Source organism: Elephantulus edwardii, unplaced genomic scaffold (assembly GCF_000299155.1).
Source record: "Elephantulus edwardii isolate Elephantulus edwardi_28Jun2011 unplaced genomic scaffold, EleEdw1.0 scaffold00585, whole genome shotgun sequence".
In the NCBI taxonomy this organism is placed as follows: domain Eukaryota; kingdom Metazoa; phylum Chordata; class Mammalia; order Macroscelidea; family Macroscelididae; genus Elephantulus; species Elephantulus edwardii.
Window position 1 is genome coordinate 27,575 of NW_006400335.1, and position 9,048 is coordinate 36,622.

Here is a 9,048-nt window from a genome sequence, read left to right on the forward strand (position 1 = left end):
AATTTTACTTCCTCTTTGCCAATTTGTATACCTCTAATGTCTTTAATACTAACAGGACAAAATAGTTTACCACTTCAGTTTTTCTCAATCATGATATAGCCTATCTATCCAGTGGTGAGGATTTTTCTTTTCTGGGTGTTGATAAGCTTCTCAGGTCTTACTTGTTTTAGGCAAGCACAGTGTGTCATCTGCTTACTGAAGGTTATTGATGAACTTCATTTGGCTCTATCTTACTTCTTCAGAGAAGCTAGTGGATTCAAACATCATACCTTCGGATTGGTAGTGAAACTCCTTACAGCCATGCCACCAGATTTAATACACATTAGTTACACTCGTCTAATTAGGAACCAAAAGAACTAGATGGTGCCAGTAAATCACTAAAATAGCTTTGATTTATACATGGTAGACTGTTCTGGATAAATAGTATGGGAGAAAAAATGTGAAAACAAAATAAAAAAGACAATTCCTAAAAGTAAAATAAAAAATGCTTACAAAGGCCAAATCTACTGGACTGACAGAGACCAGAGGAACCTTAGGGACTAATGTTCTAAGATTCTTTTTGAAACTGACACTGAAGACAGTCCTCCTTGAAGTTATTTTTCACTAGAATCACAGATTTACTTATAAAATAGCAATATAATCTATGAATAATGTGTCCCTTAGATGATTAGGTATATGAGACTGAAGGCCAACATTTATCAAAAATAAAGATAAAAAAACTCATCTGTGGTAAAGTAGGAAAGCTAGATCCATAGAAACAAAACAAGACTAAACAAATTGAAGTAGCAATAATACTAGCACAAGGTGAAAAATGGAAATAATGACAAGGAATAATCTGTATAAAATCTGTTATGAACATTATTCATAAATGAAATAAACATAAGCATTATATGCGTCATTTTCTTGAAATAATTATGGTGATGGCATTTCTTGTAATTGCCTAGCTGGACAGTCTCTGGCTGTACTAGTGAGAAATAAAAGACTTGGGTTAATTGTGAGCTTCCTTGTGGAAGAACATTCTCTTTGCCACCATGCTGGTATTAATTTCCTGTTCAAAAGAGGCTACATTGTCAATGTGACATTTTAATCAATGTGATGAGGAAACTCCAACTTCACAATCAATGTCAATATATTCTGTATAGTCTTAGTACCTCTTGGTCATTTTGTTTCAGAAGTACATGTTCAATACATTTCAATAACTTGTTTCATCTAAAGGAGAACACAGCATGAGAACTCTGGCTATATTATAAGAATTGCCTTAATATGGTACCAACTCCTATTGTACAATAGCAAACATTCAAATGTTAGAAGGCAACCAAATTATCCTTCACCCAACCACTGTTTCAGACACCAGCAACAAAATGTACAGCAAATGAAAGAAAAGAAGATCAAAGATTATGCTGTCATAAATATATAACAGGATCATGGAGATTACATTTGAAGAAAGTCAATTAAAAGTAGACATTTTTTCATGGTCTAATTGTGACAATAAAAATATCAGACTTTTCTGGTTCCTGACTCTGTTTTTCTTAAGATAACAATTATAAAATGTAATTGTTATCTTAATAGTATTACCACATAATTAACTATAATGGAATATTTGTCCATTTTCCTCAACGGCTTTATAACTGCCTTATTACTATTAATTGGAAGCCTTCCTTTACTCCATGTAAACGTTTCTGTTGGAATTTGTCATTGACTTTTTCATCAGATGAAACTTCTCTTGTTTACTTTTTTCAACTTCTCACCAAAATGAAGAAGTTTTCAACTGCTTTCTTGTGTGGTGGGTCTTTTGACTTTAATAATATAGCTTAGCACAAAGATTCTGGTGGTTGACTTCTTTCACTTTTTTCTTTCTCTTAAAGTACTTAGATTACTTCAGGAAACCACAAAGTCAGAGTGGGATGAATTAAAAGGTAATTTCTTTTTTAAGTGAATTTCTTTCTATTCTGTGAGATGTGTGTGTATCATATATTTGCTATTTAACATCTTTATGTATATCATTAATGATATGAATTATATTAATCATATTCAGAAATCACCATTTGCATCTTTTCCCATTACCTTTTACAGAAGTTCATTGATCTTTAAGGTTTTCAATTTCTCTCATATTTTCCAACATCTGCTGCCTTATATTGTTTTCCCTCATTACTGTAAGTTAGTTTTTGGGTTTTTTGGTGGTTTTTCCCCTAGTGTGTCAGTACTTTTAATGTTGCACACAGCCAAGCAGATAGATCTGGACACCCCAAGGCGCTCCGGTGTGATGCGAACACCGCTCTACTGCAAACCCAGCTTATACTGCACTATCGAATGCGGCTCGCCCATGATTTTGCTTTGGGAGGGATCATTAAGAATATTTTCAAATCCAACGGTTTCATCATTTTCCCTAAATATATCAAGTGAGAGGTTTGAACTTGGAAGAAATGGGAGACGCTGAACCTTCTACATGGCCTTGAACTCAATCTGCAGCTTCAGAGGGGCAAACAGACACTTGATGTTCCTCAGGGTGGTAAAGTTCATTTTATCTTGGTTGAGCTGGAAACTTTTTTCTGATAACTCAAGAGGATGACTGGGCAAAAGTTCATTTTACACACAAGACGGTTTTCCAAAGACGATCATGGCTTTCAAAAGGGCCACTGGCTAATAGTTCAGTTACTGGAATGTTATCCTTTAGCTGAGATCCAAGTCCTCTGGAATTTATCTTGAGCCACTTTCGGTACAGCCACTCAGCTCCACTGCCCTCAGGAGGCCCCCATAAGTCAGTTTTTTTTTTAATGCAGATTTTTTTTCTCACTGCTGATTCTATTTCTTCTGTGCAACCTGGTATGTTCCAGCATCATCATTCACTTACAGATAAAATTATTCACATCAAGTATTAGACCTCTTTCCCTCAGTGGGAACTGAGGAGCCCCTGTCCTTTGTCTTCTGTGCTGAGTTCTGTTGGTCCAAGCTTCTCTTTCAATCTCAAAGGCAGGCTTGTCTGTAGATTGCTATGTCAACTCTTCTCCTCAGATCATAATTTTAGAGAAGATTAACTTATCTTTCCCAGTCCTTTCTGGAATTCTAGGAATGAAAATAAGGTATAAATTTACTGAAATAATATGTAATTCCTTATTACCTTCAAGTCTTATCTTGAAAAACTAAACATTATCATATAAAATATACTATATTCTTTTCGACCTTCTGTTGTTGTTAGGGGGTGCCTCAAATGAACTGTGACTCATGAACAATAGATCTGAGGCTTATCCTATCCTGTGTAGTTCTCTTCATCTCTGATACACTTGAGTTGGTTGGTACAGTCACTGTGGAAATCTATATCCTAGAGGATTTTCTCTTTCACTGACTTTCCATCTTTGCAAGTACAATGTCCTTCTCCCAGGATCAGCTCTTCCTAACAACATGGCCAAAATATATGAGACAAAGCTTTACCATCCTTGCCTCGAAGGAACTACTGGCTTCACTTTCACCAAGATATTTGTTTGTTCTCTTGACAGTCCATGGGTTATTCAGTATTCTTCTCAAACATCATGACTCAAAGACATTAATTCTTCTTGTCATTCTAAGTCATTGTTGTGCTTTCAAATGCATAATAAGTAATTGAAAAGATAATAGTTCGAAGAAGGTAGATGAATCTTGGTCTATAAACTGGTGTTATTACTCCTTAATACTTTAGAGAGGTCCTTTATAGCAGATTTAACCATTTCAATAAATACTTTGATTTATTGATTGTTCATGTCAAGAGTGTTGATTGTGAATGCAATAAAGATTAAATTATTGACGGTTTCAATCTTCTGTTTATCAATCATGATGTTGGCCCAGAAATTGTAAATTTACTGACTTCAAGAATGTTGTTTCTTTAAAAACAGAAGGAAACCCTTAAATATATATATAGTGCTTATTAATCCACCTCCTAGTGAAATTGTAAAAGGATGAAAACACTATAGAAATCAGTCTTGAGCTTCCTTAAAAAGAAGACAATAGAAATATTATTTGACACAGCTATACTACTACTGGGAACATACCCTAAAGAAACCAGACCCATGGAACAGACTAATGTATTCATATTCACACTCATGTTTACTACAGCATTACTCACAATAGCAAAAATATGGAAGCAGCTCAAGTATCTGTCAATGAAAAATGAATAGAGAAACTGGCAAATTCATACAATGGAATATTATGCAGCACTGAAAAAAATAAACTTTTAAAACGTTACACAACATGGATAAATCTGGTACACATTAGGCTGAATGAAATATGTCTGTCATAAAAAGACAAATACTGCATAAGACCACTGTTATAAAAATATAATGGCTACGAAGGAGTAGGAGCAGGAGATGAATGGACAGATAATGAACACTACACTGGGATAGTTGTAGGAAAGAAGTATCTGCAAGGAAAGGATAGTTAGACATTAAATGAATAATTATTAACAATCCATAACAAGACATGGATTATAAAGTGAATTCGGGGAGGGAAAGGAAGGAAAATGTGTATAAATAAATGAATTAAAATAAATCCTTTCAAATTTCCACAACATAGTGAAAAGTATGAAAAGCAACAAAGAGCCAATATAGTTTTTAGTATATTTTATTATTCTTATTATTCTACAGAGACTTTGGATTTCCATTAATTCATTGTTGCACTTTTCTCCCTGCCCACCCCTTCCCCAATCTCCCAGTTCGCTCTTCTCTTTGAAAAGTAAAAGAAAAATTCTTTCATTGTTCTACTATGCCTCTCCCCAAGTCTACTCCACTATGCAGTCTTCTTTCTGGACTCCTATCATGACAATAACACCTAATCATATGTCCCTTTTAAACAGTTCTCTCCTTCATCTGTTTCAATGCAGTATACATAATAATTTTCAATGGAGAAATATTAAAAGCATTTTACTTGCAAACAGGGATGAGACAATGATGACCACTGTCACCATTTCTATGCAATATTGTATTGGAAGTGCTTTCCAGGACAATATGACAAGAGAAGGAAATGAAAGGCACCCAGATCATCAAGGAGATGATTAAACTATTGCTATATGCAGATGATATGATAGTGTACACAGAAAACTGAAAGAACAAAAAAACCTGTTAGAGCTAGTTGACCAATTTAGTAGAGTGCCAGGATATAAGATCAATATCCAAAAAGTCAGTGGGATTCCTCTAAAATAACAAAGAGTACTCAAAGAACGAAATCAAGAAAGCAATACCATTTACAACAACAAAACACAAATTGAGATCATTTGTGAGTGAACCTAACTAGAAAAGCAAAAGACTTATACAAAGAAATCTACAGAATATTTCTGTAAGACTCAGTAAAAGACCTAAAGAAATGGAAAAATGTGTCCTGTTCATGGATAGGAAGACTCAATATTGTGAAAATGACAATCCTACAAAAAGAAATCTACATGTTCAGTGAAATCCCAATACAGATACCAAATTCATTTTTCAAGGAGATAGAAAATGAAATTGTCAAGTTTATTTGGAGAAGAAAGAGACCCAGAAAGCAAAGTACTTTTAAAAACAAAAATGAAGTATGAGGCAGAGTACTTTCTGACCTCAGTATCTACTACACAGCAGTAGTAAGTAACCAAAATAGCATGGTATTGGTACGATGACAGGCACATACTAATGAAAGAGAATTGTGAAAATGGACTCGGAAATGGACCCATCTATATAGGCTATGGTCTTTGCTATCACTTGTTATGCAGCAGAGCACTAGACAATGACTAGAATGAATAATGCCTTTGAGCTGTGGTGTTAGAGAAGATGTGGTGTTAGAGAAGAATGTTGAATATACCATGGTTGACTCCGAGAACTGGAATCCCAGAACATTTGATTGTGCTAATGTAAAATCTACACTTGGACCAAGAGGCAATCATCAGAACAGAACAGGGAGACACTGGATAGTTCAAAATGAAGAAGGGGGTCCGTCAGGGATGTATTTTGTCTTCATACCTTTTCAATCTGTGTGCAGAATAGATCATCTGAGATATTGGGCTGTACGAGGAGGAATGTGGCATCAGGATTGGTGGAAGAATCATCAACAACCTGCGTTAGTGAAACTGAGGACGACCTGAAGCACTTGTTGCAGAAGGTCAAGGACTGCAGTCTTCAATAAGAATTGAAGCTCAACATCAAGACAAAGATTCTCACCACTGGGCTAATTGGCAGCATCAGTATGGATAATGAAGAGTTAACGGTTTTCATTTACTTGGTTCCACAGTCAACACTCTTGGTAACAGCAGCCAGGAAATCAGGAGACAAATTGCATTGGTAAAGTCAGCTGTGAGGGACCTCTCAAGAGTACTGGAGAGCAATGACGTCAGGCTGGAGACTAAGGTGCCCCTGACCCAGGCTGTAGTCTTTGCAATTACATGCTATGCATCAGAGAGTTGGACAGTGAATAGGGATGATAGAAAGAGAATTGATGCCTTTGAGCTGTGGTGCTGGAGAAGAATATTATACCATAGACTGCTAGGAGAACAAACAGGTTTGCCCCGGAGAGGGTGAAGCCAGAATGCTCCTTGGAGTCAAGGATTCTGAAGCTTTGTCTGACATACTTTGGGCATGTTGCAAGGAGGCACTGGACCTTGGAGAGGGACAACATGTTTGGGAGAGTGGGGGGGACAGCACAGGAGAGGAAGACCCCCAATGAGATGGGTCGATTCTGCGAGTGGAGTGGTGGGAATGAGTGTGTTTGAGATGGCGAGGTTGGCACAGGATAGAATGGCGTTTGGGGCTCTTGTACATAGGGACACTATGAGTCACAAGTGTCTCGATGGCACATAACAACAAACAGCATGGCCTGCTACTAAGCAAACAAACAGATTCATCCTAAAGAGGGTTAAACCAGACTGCTCCTTGGAGGCAAGGATTCTGGAGTTTTGTCTGAAGTTTCGCCTGACATACTTTGGATGTGTTACAAGGAGGTACAAGTCTTTTGAGAGGAACTTTATCCTTGGGAGGGTGATGGGACAGCACAGGAAAGGAAGACACTCTATGGCTTAGTATACGGTCCACTCCTTTCCTGATTTTGTACCAGGCAGTGTTTCCTTGCTCTGTTCTGAGGACTGCTTCATGGTCCAAGGCTAGGTTTTATTTAACTATGATCTAGTGTTTTGAGATTGCCATTTTTCTCAAGGTTAGCCACAATTTATTGTGATCCACACAGTCAAATATTTTTGCATAGTCAATGAAACACAGAAACACAGAAAGACATTCTCTGTTACTCTGCTTTCTGCCAAGATCCATCTGACATTGGCAATAATGTCCCTGTGAAATGACTTCTTCTAAACCCAGCCTGTATTTCTGGTAGTTCTCTGTTAACACGTTGCCACAAATGATGGCAAATGTGTTTCTAAAAATGGTTGTCAATTTTTAAAATTTATGACCTTTCTGGATAATCTTCGGTAGGATTTTACTAGTGTGTGATATTAGTGATATTGTACAGTGATTTTCATACTGTCGGGCCACTTTTATTTGTAATGGGAATAAATATGGATTCCTTCCAATCAGTTGGTAAAGTAGTTGTCCTCCAGATCTTGGCACAACTTGGGGAGCACATGCAGGGCAGCATCTGTTTGCTGAAATACGTCAATTGGTATTCCATCAATTCCTGAGGCTTTATTTTTTTGCCAAGTCCTTTAGAACAGCCTGCACTTCCTTTTATATCACCATTGCTTCCTGATCATATTTTATTTCTTGAAATTCTTTTGTGTCAGCCAATTCTTTTTGTTACAATGACTCTATATACTTTTTACATCTGCTTTTAATGCTTCTTGAATCATTCAATATTCTGCCCATAGCATCTTTAAGCATTGCCACTCTTGACTTGAATTTATTCTTTAGTTCTTTCAACTTAAGAAATGCTGAGCCAATTTGGTCCTTTCGATTTTCTGACTCCAGCTTCTTGAACATTTCATTATAATATTTTGCTTTGTCTTCCTGAGCAGCCAAGGTGTAACAGTGTCTGTCTAAACAGAGGCATCAAAAAGGATTACATTTGCTTGTATCTTATATGCTAAGCTTCTGGTAATATTTTGGAGCCTTTGTTAGTTTGAATGTTTTTGGCTTTAAATATCAAAATACACAATTAGATATTTGGAAAGATGACAATTGTTTTTCACATATTACAAGAATCTGGAAATAACTGGCCTGGCTTGGGTTGCAGCTGAGTCTCAAAGGTTTCCCCCCCTCTTTTCCCAGGCTCTCAATAAATAGATTCCACGTGACTGGCATATCTAAGTTCAAATGGTTATAAGATAAATGCGGACTTCTCTTATGTATATCTTTGCTCCTTTCTGGAAGAAAACTTTTTTCTAGAACCCTTATAGTAGATATTTGTTATAGTACCTGGGGCTCATGGCTAGCTAACTACAAGCTGTAGAGGAATAGCTAAAATTTTCATTATCTGTCATACTAAAAGCCAGCTGCCTTAGAGTTTACTTTGACTCGTAGTAGTCCTATGTACGTCCGAAAAAAAAATTCTACAAGGTTTTCAACTTTCATATTTATTGATGCATTATTTGCAATAGTGAAGAAATAGAAGTAGCCCAACTTTCTGCCAACAAATGGTTGGATAGAAAAACTATGATACATCCATACAGTGGAATATTTCATAGCATTGAAATACACTGAATTTGTAAAGTACTACACAATACGGGTTAGTAGGGAAGACTTTATGTTGAGTGAAATATCTTAGTCAAAAAAAGTATAGATACTGCATAAGACAACTGTTCTAAAATAGACTTGACATAGGAGTTGGGGGTAGAGAACAGGGAAAAGAGTGAATACATAATGAGCATTGCACTTGAACAGATGAGGGGAAGAACTATCTGAAAGGAATATATTATTAGGCATCATATGTATGACAAATAGCAATCTGGAACAGGAGTTGCATTTCAAAGTGAACTGGAGGATAGATAGGAAGAGGGGAAGAGAAAAATGTGCAACAATGAATGAATGAAAACCAAATCTCTGTTAAAAGCCTAATAAAATACAATTTTAAAAATAAAAGTAAATTTCTAGGCTTTTTTTAGAGAGCTTTTTA

At 36.3% G+C, this 9,048-nt stretch overlaps 1 pseudogene; it reads right to left on the reverse strand.

The window, feature by feature from the left end:
- Positions 1-2,277: 2,277 nt before the first annotated feature.
- LOC102859829 overlaps positions 2,278-9,048 on the reverse strand; it is an 18,731-nt pseudogene continuing 11,960 nt past the window's right edge.